The sequence below is a fragment of the Solea senegalensis genome, unplaced genomic scaffold, assembly GCF_019176455.1.
Source record: "Solea senegalensis isolate Sse05_10M unplaced genomic scaffold, IFAPA_SoseM_1 scf7180000017792, whole genome shotgun sequence".
NCBI classification, from domain to species: Eukaryota; Metazoa; Chordata; class Actinopteri; order Pleuronectiformes; family Soleidae; genus Solea; species Solea senegalensis.
Genome location: NW_025322524.1, coordinates 12083 through 31381, shown reverse-complemented (window position 1 = coordinate 31381; position 19299 = coordinate 12083). Strand labels below are relative to the sequence as shown.

The following is a 19299-nucleotide window of genomic DNA, read 5'->3' as shown; positions in this document are numbered from 1 at the left end:
GCAACATAAATTCATCAGGGACGTTTGGAAACTTAACGTTAGGCCTGTTCAGGTGTTATTTTACAGGTGTCTTTCCTGCTTGTATGTCAGTTAAAATGCTTTTAGTTGTCCGTCCCCTTTGTAATAAGGTGGTTGTAAGCCTTTGGTTTTATGTGTCACAGTTTATGTTTGTTAAAGTTTACATCAGTGTTAAAGTGCAGTTAAAGTGTATTACTGTTACTATTTCATACCTTAGCTTTCCCATATCATTCATAGGCTATATATACATATATATTCATTTCACTGCACTTTACTGGTTTTTGCACTCTGGTTAGACTGAATTGCATTGCAATGACAATAAAGTTGAATGAATCTCATCACATTTTCATTATTAGTCTATATTAGTCTCATGTATAGCACACCAAGCATCTGTTTTTTTATTCAAATGTAACATGCAGTCGTCACATATACTTCTCTTCTCTCTTCAGATGCACTTTTAAAATATTTCAGTACCACCCCCAGTGACACAGCATCAGGTGCTGCTGTCCCGTCTACCTCTGCACAGCCTAGTGACACAGCATCAGGACTAAAGGCTGCACCTATAGACCCTGCTGACTGGCCATCTCTTACAGACAAAGTAAGAAGAGAGTTAGTTCACAGAGGACCATTTCAAACAAAAAACAGTTACACATTTCCCCAAAACAACGATGGGAGAAGGTGTCAACAACATGACTTTTTTAAAAGAGTCTTAGTTAATGGGGAACAATCAAAAGGAGCTGGCTGATGTACTCCAAAAAGAATGATAGCTTGCACTGTTTTTATTTGCACTGACATTTTTTACTCAAAGAAATAAAATCTTGAATACAAACGTGCAGTTTCTTTGTGATTGTATGAAAGTTCATTGTGAAATTGACTGCTGCGATGCAAGGGGGCGCCAGCTAAAATCTTGCCTAGGGCACCAAATTACTCAGGGCCGGCACTGGGTTTAGCAGAGATAACTTGGTATGTTTACTTTTATAAGAAAGGGGAGGGGGCTAATTCAAAAACCTGCCTGGTCAGGTGACAAGACCAGCGTCGTGTAACTTGCGTCCTCGGGGTTCTACACCTGGCGGGACGAGCAGGCATCGGCAGCAGACGGGACCCTAACTTGGAAGCAACTGGACTCCAAGTGGAACGGTTAGTATGATGAGTAACTGTTAGCCTAGTTATCTTTGTGGGAATTGTTAATACTCGAAAGCTTGTGGATTATTTGTTGGCGCAGCTTTTTGTTTTTTTGAACGTGTGCATCGTGTTAATAGTACTTATTGCTAACACTAGCTAATGTTAACTCAAAGAAGAGTCAGCTGAATGTTAATGTTCGCTTCGTGTCCTCAGTCTGAGGACGGCTCACATACCGGCGAGTGTGCGTGACTGTATTGTTTCTATAACCGTGATTTTACGCAATAGAAAAGCGATTCTACCGCTGTCTGGGTAAAGAAGTGTAGCAGGCGCTATGGAGGAGGTTACGTTGCGAACACCGCGAGCTGCTTGCAGCGCGTTGATCCGCTTGACCCGTCCTTGGCCGCTCTTTTTCCCTCTCACTCACTCTCACACACATGCGCTCGTTAACATGTCAGTTTTCTCTGTAACATCGGCGTCGTTTCGCTTCTAATACCTTATTGTATTTAACAGTGACGTTGTTGAGCTAAACATGTTCTCGTTTTCTATTGTTACAGATCCCTGTGGTGTGAGGAAGCTTTGGAAGTGTAAGTATTGTGAGTTTATCTGTGATAAAAGGGGTCACCTTTTAAAACATTATCGTTTCAAACACGGACTCTATGGTAGAACTGTCCCAGTTCCCTGCTTACACCAAGAATGTGAGTGCACATTCAATTCCATTAATGCACTAAAGGTCCACTTAGCTAAGAAGGATGCACAACTGAGTGAAACTGCTAAAGTAACCTTTCACTGTCAGTCATGTGATTTTTCTGCACCCTGCACAGAAGCAATCTTTCTCACTCACTTGCACAGTACACATTTAAAGGTTAATCACAGAGTCCAGTGTAACCTTCACACACATGTGTATTCTACATTTAATGCACACAGAAGTAAGGAGCACAGAACACACAACTGGAAGATGTTCAGGCCAGAAATAGTCTCTAGTAGTGTAACTCATTTAGTGTGTAACTCTTTATTTATCAGGTGTTCATGGAGTTCAGCAGGATCATGGGCAAGCCTGCTATTTCTGAACATTTAGACAAAGATCAATACAATGGATGTCATCATGATGACGTGTGGGGAAAACCTTTATATTTTCTGTAAAGCAAGCAGATGAACAGACACACACGTACAACACACACAAACAACACTGACACACACTTAAATGCTGTAGGAAGCGTGCTGAAGGATGGGAAAATTGGACAGAAGACATTATTGTTTCAGTTCTTCATCAGTCTATGTTGATGGAATTAGATATTGTTCTGATATGATGGTCTGTTGGTTCATGCTCTGGTCTCCCTTCATTTAGGAAGAGGAAACAGATCCTGTTTATTTGTAGTTTCTTGTACATTTGAGTGAGGATTTCCTGTGAATTGTGTTTGTTTATGGATTTAATCACCTTTAATCTCAGGGGACATCCATGTTTTTTTCTTGTACATTTGTGACACATTCAACATCCACACAAATAACAGACAGACAGGGACAACACCAACACATGTAAACAACACAGACACGCACAACACCAACACGCACAACACAGACGTAAACAATACAGACACGTACAACACCAACACGCACAAATACACACGAAACACATACACTACCATCAGCACATCGTAGACATCGCATAACACCAACACGCATAACAATTCAACACGCAACACAACACGAAACAACAGACACGCACAACACCAACACATGAACAATACAGACATAACACGCATACAACACCAACACGCACAACACACACGTAAACAATACAGACATGTACAACAATAGAAAACAACAGACACGCGACAACACCAACACGCACAACACACACGTAAACAATACAGACACGTACAACACCAACACGCACAACACACACGTAAACAACAGACACGCACAACACCAACACACGTAAACAACACAGACACGCATAACACCAACACGCATAACACACACGAAACAACACAGACACGTACGACACCAACACGCATAACACACATAAACAACACAGACACATTGGAGCATTTACAGGTGTTTCTTTTTTCCATCCAATTTAATTAAAACTATGTTTTATACCATATTAAAAAAAATCAAAAGCTAATTAAAGTAGAGGAAAATACAGTAATTGTAATAAATGATGAGTAGCAATAATATGTCATAATAGTTTTATTTAATGATTTACAGTGAGTAAACACTATAATAAATATAAGTACTAAACATAAGGTTTTATGTTAATACAACTTGATATATTTAGTTTCAGCTTGTGTAAAAACTAAAGTGGTATAGGGCAACGGGTTGCCACGCGATTTGTGAGTAAAGTCAACTAATTCGGGTTAAGAGTGTATGATGTTCTCTTGTTGTCAGTGCATGAGTCTCTTACTTTGTCTCTGAGGCTCCAGGTTCATGACTGAAGGTTAAAGGTTTTCTCTTCACAGACAGACCGCTGGGTCCTGGAGACTCTGCTCTGTCCTCGTCTTCCTCCACACAACCACTCTTCTGCTGGACTTCAGTCATTCTGAGACACACACACACACACAGGTTGATCACAGATTTACTGACGCAGAAATGGAGAAGATGTGTGTCTCTACCTCATCTCCCTCTTGTCCTTTCTCTCCCCCCTTTCTGTCCCCCATTTTCCTTTCACCCCGACCGGTCGAGGCAGATGACCGCACATGTGTGAGTCTGGTTCTGTCAGAGATTTCTTCTTCTGTTAAGAGGGAGTTTTTTCTCTCCACTGATGACTAGTGTTTGCTCATTGTGTGAACTGTTGTGTTTCTCTGCTCTCCTTGATGTTGTCGATGTACAGACCTGAGATCATGTATGTTATGATTTGGCGCTATACAAATTCAATTCAATTGAATAAACCGTCCCAATATACAGATTTACAGAGAATAACTTGTTTTCTACTGTAAAGTGTAAACCTCATATATAAAAAGCACGTCTTCTCTTTGTTGTTGTCATGAGTTTGTGCAAATGAGCTCCTCACTGACTTATCACTGCTCCACTCAAAGCATCATATTGAAAGCACTTTAAAGAGTTACCTCTCAGTTTGAGTGGAAAATCTCCTTCATGTTTCCTGGAGGACGTCTGATGTGGATCTGTGTTCAGTCCAGTGATCACACGAGAGAAAACTGTAACACATCAGGAGTTTTCTGTCAGAGAAGGTGTTTTATGAAACCTGCTGTTCATGTCACTTACATATTTGTGCCAGTAGATGGTGCTAGGCTACTCTGTATGTGACTGAAGGGCTGTTGTCTGCATTCAAGTCAGCTGATGAGCTCAGTTTTGAGAGCAAAAGTCCAATTAGATCCTGGATTACTTATTAACTGCATATTTGTTCATCAAGGACATCAAAAAGTACTAAGTACAATTACATTTCAATCATAAATGTGGATTTGATACCACTTCAAAAAAAGAATAACCTCAGTTTTGTTCAAGTCAACTTTGACCCTGGATTACTCCCAAAGTTCCAAGACAGTCTGGCTGCAGACCTGCACTGTGAGGTCTCCTGCACGGTCAGAACTGGAAGTTGATTCGAAGCCTTTCAAAATAAAAGCGAACATACCGGAAGCACGTATTTTTCGTTCCCCATGAGAAGTGTGGAGACGACGAGGTGAGTAAAAGTCAAGTGACAACAACTTTGTGTCATACGAAGAAACAGAAACAGTCTTTATTCACTAGAACGTTATGTTGCACACTATATATTGACTATATAAAGTTATATTAATTTGAAAGAATTGGGTTTTGGACTTTTGGGTAGTTTTTAGCGTTGTTATCGTATCGATAGTGCTCACTTAAATGTGCCATTTTCCTACTCAAAGACCAAGAAAACTGAGTTATATCATATAGTTTTTATATCATTTTGTTTTACTTATTACGACATTATTTGTCTCTTACAGATGCATATTTCAATCTGAAGTACCGACACTACGCCCAAAGTTGAACGCTGCACGTCATGCTGCAAGCGATTTCACTGCCCCCTTGTGCCTAAAAGTGAAACCAACACAATTGTCCAAGCTGCAGAGCCACTTAGAGGCACATAGGAAAGGTGGCATTTTATTTAAAGGTAAGCATAATGTATTTGTCTGTGTGTTTGTACTCATAAGTATGAGCCAACGCTACTAACTTCTGACAGGTTGTGGTTTGGCTGGTAAAAGGGGAAAAGGAAAATGAAGGGAATGTAAGTTGCAGTGAAGAACACCTGACACCTCACCTCACAGTTTTAGTCACTTTCAAAAATGAAAAGTTTAGAATCACATTCATAACAGAGGTTATTGGTTATGTGGGTCATGTAACTAGGTATTCAGTCATTCACTTTGAATACACAAAGCTAAGTTCATTTAAAATCATCAACCCTCACACCCTCCACTGGCAAATCCATGTGGTCCACAAGGTAAGAACATAGCACAAACAATATTAAGCAATTATTCAATGAATTATGAGTAGGGCTGTAACAATATGCAATATGAAACCGAAATCGCGACCCTCAGATGCACGATCCTGTGTCGCGGTGTGAGAAGGCAGAATCGTGACACACCCCTTCCAACTCCCAGAGTTATCCCTCCCGTTCAGATCCAATGAATCATGTGACGCCTGCCTGCAAAAGTTGAGCTAGTTGAAGAAGAACGTGAGGAAACATGGCAACCAACCCAGAAATAGCGGATCCTCCCTCTTCATGTCAGTCAGCAGTATGGCAACATTTGGGCTACATGGTGGAGCTAAAGGACGGCAATCGTGTAGTCGACAAGACCCACACAATTTGCTGTAAGTGCTTTAAGTGACAACAGATAACGGCAGAAACATTGCCAATGCTGTCGAAGCGGCCGGATTTTCACCGCATATACGTTAATCTGGCTGCGCAGAGAGCGATGGGCGTTCACCAGACGTCCCGACTCCTCGGCAGAGTGAGGACAGTTGTCACGTTTTTCCACCGCAGCACAACAGCTGCAGCTGTGTTGAAGGAGAAACAGGTGATGCTACAGCTGCCCTTACACAAGCTGGTCACTGCAGGTGACATTGTCACAGCACAGAGAGCAAGCCTCCTCTTCTGAAGAACAAGAAGAAGAAGAAGAATGTTCAACTCCCTTAAATCAAGTTTGGTTTTCTTAAGAGAAAGAAGTTGTTTATTTGTTTCATGTTTACTTACTTGATGTGTGGTTTGCAGCACAGGCAGTAAGCCTCAGTTACCTCAGTGTGAAACACTAGCCATTTCATTTACTTTGTAAATGTAAGAGAACTTGATTGAAGAAGAATTTTCAACATGCTCCAATCATCTCCACAGAGGAGTTTAGTTCTGTTTGTTTTTCAACAGTATTTTGTTACAAAGAAAACACAAGTGTTATAGCTTTGGCTATTTATGGCTATTTATATTGTTAAGAATTTGCATAGTTAATCTTGTTCTTTGGTGTTCAGTTTATAAAGGTTTTTTCAACCCCCACAAAAAAAATAAAATAAATTGTGATACAAATCAAACCGTGGGTTTGGTGTATCGTTACAGCCCTAATTATGAGGTGTTACAATTGCAAACACACATAAGATATGCCTACATAAAACAATGAGTAAATCAATATGTAAATGGGTCCAACAGTGCAGGGGGCTACATTTTCAATGCTAAATAATGGTATAAAAGAACAGTCAGCAATAGGTTGGAGTGTAGATGCATTATGCCATCACACATTAAGGTGTATTTACAGAGATTTATTGTTTCAAAATTAATTTGTACTGCACACTAAACTAACAGCTGTCCTTTTTACGAATTAAATTAAAATACTGGAGTAAAATAATGCATGTTTTGAGGAGGCTAATAATGTTTTAAGGGGATCATAACAATAGCTGTACATCTAGTTTGCACTGATTATCTGTAGAATAACCCTAGTGGGTCATAACGTTTTGTATTTTATTTTTTTAATAAAATATTTTGTTTGTTTTTTATCTTTATTATTATCCTGCGTTTTTTCACCTTATCCAGTTGAACTGGAAAGATATACCGTTTTTTTAAATCTCTTTAATTAAACACATGGATACACATAAACATATTTACATTGTAAACATAAAATAAAGACCCAAGAAATAAACATCGGGAACGAAAAATACGTGCTTCCGGTATGCTCGCTTTTATTTTGAAAAGCTTCCGATCCTGACAGTACAGGAGACCTGACAGTGCAGGTCTGCAACGAAAGGTCCTGACAGTGCAGGTCTGCAGCCAGACCCCTCTCAAAAGTTTTTAGTGCATTAAGCACTTATAGTACTTGTAGTACTTATAGTACTTAAAGCTACTAAATCAAGTCATTATTTTGATGATAATATGAATATATGACATTATTATTTCACTTTTAATCCAAATGATCATTTACAATCGTTCATTTAATCTCATTTAACATTGTGTTCGCGTTTGACGGGACTTTATGTTTCGGTTTGGACGCTTGAGTAGAATTGACATAAAGAAGAAAACATGACGTCACATTTAGGAAAAACAAAAGACGACTGACTGGAGTTATGACAGGCTGGAAGTTTCCATTCTAATCTGTCAGGATTAAGCAGGACATATACTTCATGACTGTACTTAAGTACACATTCCACGTATTTGTACCTGACTTTGTTATTTCTAGCAACTTTGGCTACATTTGATATCAGAAATGATTTTTGATACTCAAGTAGAGTAAATGTCAAACTTTAAGACTTTTACTCAAATCTCACTTTAAGGTACTTGACTCACACGCACTAAATCATCATATATCATCATATATCATCATATATTATCATCATAATCACGTCATCACTCACCAGTCTGTCCTCGTGCTGCGCAGTTCAAATGGCGACTGAAGCAAAGTCACAGAATAGTTACTTTCACTTTCTCTTACAGGAAATGAGTCGAGCAGGAAATAAAGAGGCAGCGCGAGAGTTCTACATCTATGTTTGTGGACTTGAATTTATTATTTACACTTATTGTTCCTAACAGTATGATCATAAGTCTGCGGGTTTTCTGGCCTGAATTGATTTGAATATTTTCTGATCGTTATATGAATATCATATATTTAATAGAATGATTACAGTGAATTGAACACATACTACTCTAAGGTGTAAAATAGTATCAGACAAAAAACATCCAACATAATGAATGAAATATCATTGAAATAAGAGGAACATTCAATCAATAAATCCCTTCAATTTAACTGGGATTAAAGGCTTTAATGAACAAAAGGTGTTTAGAACACTTGTAATCATTGGTAGCAACTATAGGTGAGAAGAAAAGTGCAATTATTGGTGTTTGAACATCGTTGGTTTGAAATAAGTGAGCAAAGATGCTTCAGAAACGTTCCATTTCAATCAACTCTGCGTCCTATTTTGATTCACTTGGCTCCAGCGTCTGCTCAACAACTATCACTGTCAGTGGGTCAAAACAGCAGAAAACCCGCGCACCACCGCCACCGTGTGGCAGACATGTGAAGTGCGAGTAACACGACAAAACAAACAGGCAAACATGTTGATACCATGGATGTATTAGAACAACTGGATAGAGCTCCGCCCCTTTGCCTCCGTTCATTCCTATGGAGTTCTTTTGGATTGTTTTTTGAATGATTTATTGAACAAAATAATGTAGAAACAACAAGGCTCACATCTTTGTTTAAACCTTTCAAAGGAGCAGGTGCACAGGAAGAACGCAGAAGAGAAACATTTGCATGATCAAATACAGACAAATCAAACAAGATCAAAAACTAAAGAAAAAGTTAGCTAAGGCTTTTGTTTTTAGATCCTATTTTTCAAATCAAGTGAAAAGTGTCATTGCATTTTTACCTTTCATCATGTTAAAGAAACTGGTTATGAAACACAATAAATCGAAGTTTCACGTTCATATATTTCCATGTGTTCCAAGTATTAATATATCGTTTACCATTATTGACCATAACAAGAGCATAAATCATGTCCTCTTTAGAGAAGGGCTGGAGTCGGATCTCTGTGTGCAGCCAGTCACGTGTGCTTCAGAGGACACACAATGAAAGCTTTCAATATCATCACAAAATACACATTTATTTGTTTCCAAAGCAAATCTCTGCCGTAACATTTCACTGGACACAGGTTACACAACATTTAACATTTTCAAATGGACTTCTTTTGCTTTTGGATTTATGGGAAATTGGAAATATTGAGATCACAAAGAATATATAATATCTTTGGAGAAGATTGGTTTGATGCACTTTTGAAAAGACAATAAAGGGTGTGTGACGTTTTATTAGGAATTTGAATGCTCTCAAAGTTACAGCTTCCAACTAGGAGATGTGGAACATTAGGAGTGATGTGAGTCGAGTTTGAAATAATCCCTTGAATTCAATTCAAAGTAGGATTAGGGATGGCTTTCATTATGGATGCAAAGGAATTACGATTAACGACTAGATGATATTTAAGGCGAAAATGTTCATGTGTCATCACACACTAAATGAATTAAAGAGCAAATACCTTTATCCATGCAGTTCTTGTTATACAGCGACTTGTTTTTAATTGTAATGTATCTGTTTGTTACGAGGGGTGAAATTATGATTGTACAAAAGTTTCCAATATAAAAGGACTTGCTGGTGAAACAGGGATCATTTAACAGGACGTTTCTGAATATTGAAATCACACTTTAATAAAAAGTGCCTCCATATGATACCAGAAGCTCTTATTGTGAAGGAAGGATTTGAACCCGTTCATGTTCAGTGTTCCATTGATAAAATCTGTGTATTCTCTTAATAAAGTGCATCTTTTTCTTCCAAATAGAATCCAAATGAATTTGGTTGACCTTCTGAATGGCTCTGTTAGGGAAGGCCAAAGAATACGCTGGATAGAAACATCTCCATATGCTTTTGTGGCAAAATGGTGGGAGGTGAGGAAAAACCGACAACGCCACCTCAGGGAATTTCACCCGAGGAAATAACTAAATACATTTACTACTATAGCCCACGTTAGGTCTCCACATAGACTAAGGGCACAGGTTCGAAAAGCACTTGAGATGAGACGTGAGTCCAACAATAGGTGAATATTTTATTAACAATCTTTAAAAATACCATTAGTAAAAGGAGTCAAACACTGTTTAGTCTTAGTGGGGGACAATTTAGACTACCTGCCCGCAAAGCTCCACTTAATAAAAAAACACAAGGCTGGGCCAGGGCTGGGGGCTGAGAGGGAAATCTGAGACGGAAAAGGGGTCTTAATATACACCACAGTGATTACCGTACACCTTCCGGATGACACCCAAGTGCTGTACGGTCGAGGGACCAATGACGGACACCACCACCAGGGGACCAGCCGCTATCTGCCCCTACAGCTCCTGCCCTGCACAAAACACAAAAATTATCAGCAGAGTGAACCCAGCAGCTCACAACTACACACACACACACACACACACGCACCCAAACCCAACTGATACAAAATGGAATGGAATAAATCAGAATGAACATACAAATAAACAGGATACAAAGAAATAAAACAATAACATGCACAAACACAATCTAAATAATTCACAAGGCAATTTAAAGAACAAACCAAAATAATCAAATCAAATTAATCGTAAAGAGAAAACATGCAGTAATTCAAATCAAAACAACTTAGTCAAAAACAAACACACAAACAACCAAACAAAAATAAAGCAACTAACAAACTGAAACAATATTCATAACTATAATTTAAACCATCACAAAATTGTACTCGTCACGAAGTAGTGGTGATAGTTGTAGTAGTAGTAGTAGTAGTAGTAGCGGCAACATGAACTAAAACAATAAAAGAAGAGCGGGGGACAAAACAGCAGTCGGCCACGGCTTGGAGGCTGAGGTTTCTAGAGGGCCGCGGCACCGCGATTCACACGCTGGCCCAATTACCTGCCAAGCGAGCAAAGAGCAAAAATACTCAATCTTAATGTGGTGTAAAAATTTAAAAACACACCAGGATCAGCCTGCATATACAGTACCTACCAGAGGATAGCAGCGCAGCGCTTCCAACTCGTGAGGAGAGGGAGAGCGAGAGAGAGAGGGAGCGCACGGCTCACTTGCCGTCCACAGCAACTAAAGACCAAAAAGCCATTCAGTCAGCGGCCCAACAAGAGCTACCAGCGGCCAGGGCATAATGTAGCCAGCTTACCTTCCGACACTGATGTGTTCACCCACAGTGGAGGGAGCACACGTCAGCTCCGCACAGACAATGCAGCAGACTCTGCAAACAACAGAGGGGAAGCGTGACACCACTACCACTCGCCTTAACTTCATCACTGCATTCAATAATCCTACCAGCGTAACCTACCGCACAATTAGGGAGTATGGATCACCGATCTGTCACAGCCACGCCAAACCACGATCTGACTGATCACAGCATCCGGGAGAAAGGTATGACGCACGTCAGAGGCGCAGTCACCTGCCCATATATATAACAGTGGGCGGCACTGCCCCACAATTACGCAATGACGTGACAACTGATTCTGTCAGGTAATTGAGTGCACCCGTGAAGAATGCGGGTCACTTCAACTTGCCACATTCTACCCCCCCTTTTTGCGTCGTCGCCCCGACGATGACACAAGAGACCTGGAGGGTTAGTACCAAGGTCTAAAAATGGCAAATTGAGCATTAGAGGCCGGCGCTGGAGTTTCAACTGCTCCATTGTCCGCCACACCGGCTGCCCGAGGAAGGCGGTGGACATTTGAATGTTGACCAGCTGTAGAGCGTTCAGTTCGTCGCAAGACCATCTGACTGGAACTGGGTTGGCCTGCTGAAAAAGAGGAGTGGGTTGGTGGACCAGAACTTTCTGGTACCAAAGGTGTATCTGGAATTGGCTGAGCTTCCACAGGGATGACAACAGAAGACCCTCTGGCCTCTGAAGAGTTAAAAACCACTTCTGAAGGCAGCAAAGAGGTGTCAGGGACCAGCAAACATAGGTCAACATCCTCAGACCCGCTGGGTGAGCTACCAGGCAACATGTGTTTGAGTGGTTGTGAAACCTTTGCAGGTGGAGTTAAAGGCGCTGACCGAACTTGGGCCTTCAACATGTTGCGATGTACATTACGTACCTTACACAAGTCATTCACAGGAGCAATGGTGTAAACCGCTCCTTCACCTACAGGTACACGCAGCACTTGAAAGACCACGGGACTCCACTTGTCCTGGATTTTATGGCGACCCCGGATACTACGGTCCTGAAGGTAGACCAACTGGCCCACCTGAAAAGGTGCGTCATGAACCCTCTGGTCATGCCGCTCCTTCCGACGACCTGCTGCAGCCAACAGCCTCTCTCGAGCGCCTTCCAAGGCAATACCCAATCTGGCTTGGTGCTCCACAAGCCAGTCCTGCACTCGCCCTGGAACAGGGTCACGAACACGGCCCAAAAGAAAATCTACAGGTAGCCTTGGCTCCCGACCAAACATCCACAGAAAGGGAGACTCTCCAGTACCCTGGTGAGGAGTGGTATTATAACAGAACAGTACCTGTGGTAGGCAAGAAGCCCAGTCCTGTTTCCTGGAAGATGGCAGTGTGCGCAGCAGATTGTGGAGCGTTCGATTGAACCTCTCGCACTGTCCGTTGCCAGCCGGGTGATAAGGTGTAGTACGAGACTTTGCTACTTCATACATATCGCAAAGTTGATGGATCAAGGAACTCTCAAAGCTCCTCCCCTGGTCTGAATGGATGCGGCTGGGAACACCAAACCTGAAAAACCATTCCGTAGACAAGACCTGTGCCACAGTGGAGGCTCGCTGATCCCGTGTTGGGACAGCCACAGTGTACTTGCTAAACACGTCTGTCATCACAAGGACATTTTCTAGTCCACCCCGAGAGGGTTCTAACAGTGTGAAATCTATTGCCACAATTTCGTTTGGCCTAGAGGCCAATAAGTGACCCATGAAGCTATGTGGCACTGAGCCAGAATCCTTTGCAACCTGACAACGTTCACACTCTTGAACCCACTGCTTAATGTCTGCCGACATCCCCGGCCAGTAACAGCGCTGTCGCACCAGCTCACTGGTCCGGTCAATACCTTGATGACCATGTTCCTGGTGCAGCTGTCTCAAGGTCTCTGATCTAAGGACTGTTGGTAAAACAAGCTGAAACTTTTCCTCCCCCCCATCTGAGCGGAAGATCCGACGGTATAAGACACCTTCGTGTTCAACCAGACGATCCCATTGACGCAACAATGCCAACACTGGTCTTGGAACCTGTCGCCTCTCCTCTGGAGTAGGCTGGACCTGCCTTCGCCAAAAAAGCAAAACATTTTTCAGGATAGGGTCCACCTCCTGCATGGAGCGGATATCTGAAGAGGAATGGCTTGGCCAGACTGATATTAGAGACTGCTTCGCAGGTACCCCGGAGTCCAAGTGCGAGGCTTGTTGGAGGGCCTCTGGGACTAGAGTGCCAGGTACAGCCTGTTCAACCAGGCTAGGACCAGACAGACACTGACGGGAAAGCGCATCAGCATTCTTGTTGCTGCGACCTGACCGATACTTAATTTCGAAATCAAAAGCAGCAAGTTGAGCAGCCCATCGGTGCTCCGTGGCCCCAAGTTTAGCTGAATGGAGATAACTTAGCGGATTATTGTCAGTAAAAACCACACACCTGTTGCCGAGGAGGTATTCTCGAAACTTTTCTGCCATGGCCCACTTGAGTGCAAGAAATTCCAGTTTCATGGAACTGTAGTTAGTCATGTTACGCTCAGTGGGCCGAAGGCCTCGACTAGCATAAGCGATCGGTCGTAGGCCGCTCTCTGTCTCCTGGGAAAGGACAGCCCCGAGACCGCTATGGCTAGCATCGACCTCCAAAACAAAAGGGCGCCCAAAATCTGCATAAGCAAGCACAGGAGCAGAAACCAACTTGGCCTTTAAGGCCTCAAAACTCTGCTCACACTCAGCTGTCCATGCAGGACCCAGTGCCTGTCCTTGCCTTTTCTTGGACTTGGTATCTACCAGTTCAGCTACCAACTTATGAAGGGGACCGGCCATCTTTGCAAACCCCTCAACAAAGCGCCGGTAGTAACTAGCAAACCCTAAAAAGGAACGCAGCTCTGACACATGGTGTGGGCGCTGCCATTTAGCCACTGCCTCAATTTTGGCAGGATCCGTGGAAACTCCCCCACCAGAGATGACGTGACCTAAGTATCTGACCTCTTGCTGGAAAAAGGCACACTTGTCAAGTTTTACCTTAAGCCCCTCTCTTAGGAGCCGACTCAGGACAACTTCAAGTCGCTGCACATGCTGAGAAACAGAGGATGAGAACACAACGATGTCATCCAAGTAAAGGAGCAAAGACTGGCACTGCTGATCCCCAAACATCCTCTGCATTAACCGCTGAAAGGTGCTTGGGGCATTGCACAAGCCGAATGGCATCCGGTTCCACTCGAAAAGTCCAAACGGCGTACAAAAGGCCGTTTTGGTTTTGTCCTGCTCTGAAACCGGTACCTGATTGTATCCACTGGCCAGATCTAAAGTGGAAAACCAGCGGGCCCCTGACAGGGCATCAAGACTTTCTTCTATACGAGGTAAGGGAAAAGCATCCTTCCTCGTCTTGCTGTTAAGCAACCGGTAGTCCACACACATGCGCAGACTCCCATCTTTTTTACGAACCAACACGATTGGTGAAGCATAGGGGCTACTGCTCTCCCTGATGACCTGGGCCTCAAGAAGCTGGTTAATATGAGCTTTGACCTCCTCATACTCAGATGGTGGAATGCGCCTGTACCTCTGTCGAACTGGCACATCATCAAGCAGCGGAATGTCATGGGAGATAAGGTTGGTGCAGCCCAGGTCACCATCGTGTGCAGAAAAGACTGAGCTATATTTCTGCAACAAGGACCTCACCTCCTCCTGCTCTGGCTCCATCAAGACAGACAAGTCCACTGCCTCTACCCCACTGCACATGGGGTGACTAGCCACTTGAGATGACACTGTGGCTGTAGTGGACCTCACCTCAGTGAGTCCGGCGGGAAGACTGACAATATGGGCATCGCCCAAGACACCAAGAGTGGTACGTGGATAGAGCAACACCTCTGTTAACCCCACGTTGACCACAGGGACGTAAACCGTACCACGGGAGACATGCACAATACAAGGAGATGCCAAAAGCCCTGCTGGCAGGCCAGACTCAGTAGGCTCAAAAAGTACAGCCCGGCCAGAGAACATTTCAGAACAAGTACTAGGCACCATTTTCATAACTCCGCCAGGAATACGGACAGCTTGTGTACCCCGAACCCTGGCTATACCAGAGGAACGTCTCGGGCACTGAGTGGTGGACTGATGGAACTGCTGCAGAGCTTCAACAATGGGGACAGGGGCATGCACCACAGAAGAGGTGCCAAACAGCTCAGATCCATGTGCGCCAAAGAGCTCTCTGTAGCATCCACGAATAACATTCATCCCCAGGATACCAGGGACAGAAGACACTGCACCAAGTGGGTTTTTGACTACCAGGATGCCACAATTCGGAATCACCTTACCACACAGAGTCACATTTAACTCTAGATAACCAATGTAAGGGATCTCCAGGCCATTAGCTGCCCGGAGCTGCAACCAGTGACACGACTGAAGACGATCATGACTCCACGGTGCAAACTGCTCTAGAAAGAAACTCTCAGTAATGGTGGACACCATTGACCCTGTGTCCACCAAACAGGAAATGGAAACCCCCCCCATTGAAACCTCAATGGTGGGACAAGATGACATCAATTTGGCTGTAGGACCAACCTGTGAGCCCATCGGCTCCCCATCTGAGCTGTGGCTCAACAACTCAGAGGGCGTCAGTTTTCCGACTGGTGAGAGCGGGGAAATGGCCTGGCCCCGTTAGAGGGAAATCCAGCGGCAGAATTAGCACGAGCAGGAACCCGTTCCCCAACACATTCTCTCGCGAAATGCCCCGGCTGATGGCACCTTCGACAGATCAGCGGGCCACCGCGAGGAGGGTGAGTCTGTATGGGACGGTTCTGCAAGGACGCTACTGTCTGGGTGAGCTGATTGAGCTGTTCCTGCTGACGCTTCAAAAGCTCCTTTAACTCTCCTAGCTCTGACCCATATGAGGCAGCAAGGGGGGCTGGGCCGGGACGACTCTGCACCCCATACTGAAGGCCATACGTTGAAGGGAGGGAGTAACTGCGTTCTCTAGTGCCCCCCGGAAACCCTTCCCTCTCCCACCTAATGGCTTCTGCACGCACCTCCAAAAGAGTAGCATCAGGTTGACCACGGACAAACTGTTTTAATTCCCGACGAAGAGCACTGTCAAGGACATGCTCTACAAATTGGTCACGAAGTAACACCCTGGCATTAAGCAAACCATCAGGAGCACATTGTTCCACCTTTTCCATAAGAGCCATTAGGGCCAGGGAAAACTCCTGGAGTGTTTCGCCCTCTTGCTGCTTCCTAGCAAAAAAAGCTTGCTGTAAAGTGACGTATGACTGGGCACAACCATACAACTCCTTTAAAATGGCTAAAACCTTAATGGGGTCGCCACGCTCCACACTAGTGCGATACTTAATCTCTTCCCGTGCCTCTCCTTCCAAATGATCGAAAATAAAGAAGGCCTGGTCAATGACAGACAGATGGCGGACACGCATGCATGCCTGTATCTCCTCGGTCCACTCGGCTATCCCTATGCCTGTTCTACCATTAAACATAGGACACCGGCGGTCTCTAGGCACTACCACCAACCGCTCTGTAACAGAAGCACTGCGGCCTAAAACTGGGGCCTCACTACCAGATGCCGGGGAAGCTAGGTTAGCTGCACTAGGACCCGCTGGAGACAAAGCCCTTTCCCGCAATAGTCGCTCGTTATCGGTCCGGAGCTGCATAACCAGGTCTCTAAGCTGCTGCATTTCCTCCTCCATAATAATAATAATAGGTAAAGTGCACACAATTCACTTAATATAAAACTAGTTCACCCGGTGGCAAATACTGCTGTTCTGTCCCCCCTACAACACACAAATTCACAGTGAAATAATCAATCCCACAATGTAATATTAGTAAAACAGAATTAAAGAAAACAAAAAAATGGAATTCACGTCTCTATCTTCAAGAGTGCATCCTGCCGACAACGCCAAGATGTGGCAAAATGGTGGGAGGTGAGGAAAAACCGACAACGCCACCTCAGGGAATTTCACCCGAGGAAATAACTAAATACATTTACTACTATAGCCCACGTTAGGTCTCCACATAGACTAAGGGCACAGGTTCGAAAAGCACTTGAGATGAGACGTGAGTCCAACAATAGGTGAATATTTTATTAACAATCTTTAAAAATACCATTAGTAAAAGGAGTCAAACACTGTTTAGTCTTAGTGGGGGACAATTTAGACTACCTGCCCGCAAAGCTCCACTTAATAAAAAAACACAAGGCTGGGCCAGGGCTGGGGGCTGAGAGGGAAATCTGAGACGGAAAAGGGGTCTTAATATACACCACAGTGATTACCGTACACCTTCCGGATGACACCCAAGTGCTGTACGGTCGAGGGACCAATGACGGACACCACCACCAGGGGACCAGCCGCTATCTGCCCCTACAGCTCCTGCCCTGCACAAAACACAAAAATTATCAGCAGAGTGAACCCAGCAGCTCACAACTACACACACACACACACACGCACGCACCCAAACCCAACTGATACAAAATGGAATGGAATAAATCAGAATGAACATACAAATAAACAGGATACAAAGAAATAAAACAATAACATGCACAAACACAATCTAAATAATTCACAAGGCAATTTAAAGAACAAACCAAAATAATCAAATCAAATTAATCGTAAAGAGAAAACATGCAGTAATTCAAATCAAAACAACTTAGTCAAAAACAAACACACAAACAACCAAACAAAAATAAAGCAACTAACAAACTGAAACAATATTCATAACTATAATTTAAACCATCACAAAATTGTACTCGTCACGAAGTAGTGGTGATAGTTGTAGTAGTAGTAGTAGTAGTAGTAGTAGTAGCGGCAACATGAACTAAAACAATAAAAGAAGAGCGGGGGACAAAACAGCAGTCGGCCACGGCTTGGAGGCTGAGGTTTCTAGAGGGCCGCGGCACCGCGATTCACACGCTGGCCCAATTACCTGCCAAGCGAGCAAAGAGCAAAAATACTCAATCTTAATGTGGTGTAAAAATTTAAAAACACACCAGGATCAGCCTGCATATACAGTACCTACCAGAGGATAGCAGCGCAGCGCTTCCAACTCGTGAGGAGAGGGAGAGCGAGAGAGAGAGGGAGCGCACGGCTCACTTGCCGTCCACAGCAACTAAAGACCAAAAAGCCATTCAGTCAGCGGCCCAACAAGAGCTACCAGCGGCCAGGGCATAATGTAGCCAGCTTACCTTCCGACACTGATGTGTTCACCCACAGTGGAGGGAGCACACGTCAGCTCCGCACAGACAATGCAGCAGACTCTGCAAACAACAGAGGGGAAGCGTGACACCACTACCACTCGCCTTAACTTCATCACTGCATTCAATAATCCTACCAGCGTAACCTACCGCACAATTAGGGAGTATGGATCACCGATCTGTCACAGCCACGCCAAACCACGATCTGACTGATCACAGCATCCGGGAGAAAGGTATGACGCACGTCAGAGGCGCAGTCACCTGCCCATATATATAACAGTGGGCGGCACTGCCCCGCAATTACGCAATGACGTGACAACTGATTCTGTCAGGTAATTGAGTGCACCCGTGAAGAATGCGGGTCACTTCAACTTGCCACACTTTCAATCTTAGTAAGAAAGACTCCACCTAGTAAACTGATGTCTCTCAATAACCAGGAGTTCAGTTTAGTTTGACTGATTGAGTTATTACACTCCACACATAGATACATGTATCCCTAAGTATTGAACAGCTGATTTGATAGGAATGTTTTCTGTTTCTGCTTCTGTTAAATCACTCTGATGAATTTGTTCAAATCAAGTTTCAGCCTCGAGGCGTCGCATTATCTTGGGGACCTCAGTTTCACAGAGACGGTCGTATCGTCTGCGCGCTGGCTAACAACAACAACAGGTATCCCAAGAACATTTAAAGGAGCAATGTGTGAATTTTTCATAAAAATAGAGAGCATTTCTGTGGCAATGATAAAGAGAAGCGGAGAGACAGGGCAGCTTTGTTTGACCCCACGTTTGATAGCAGATCTCGGTGATGTACCTCCTGG

General features: G+C 43.6%; 2 long non-coding RNA genes across 2 annotated transcripts; both read right to left on the bottom strand.

The window, feature by feature from the left end:
• Positions 1–10756: 10756 nt before the first annotated feature.
• On the bottom strand, positions 10757–12142 carry LOC122764939. The gene is made up of 4 exons (XR_006359910.1): positions 11434–12142; positions 11275–11346; positions 11109–11198; positions 10757–11015 (listed from the first exon to the last, which is right to left on the bottom strand). It is a non-coding gene; the product is annotated as an uncharacterized LOC122764939 (long non-coding RNA).
• A 5807-nt stretch (positions 12143–17949) lies between these two features.
• LOC122764940 lies at positions 17950–18862 on the bottom strand. The gene is made up of 4 exons (XR_006359911.1): positions 18633–18862; positions 18474–18545; positions 18308–18397; positions 17950–18214 (listed from the first exon to the last, which is right to left on the bottom strand). It is a non-coding gene; the product is annotated as an uncharacterized LOC122764940 (long non-coding RNA).
• Between the last annotated feature and the right edge of the window lie 437 nt (positions 18863–19299).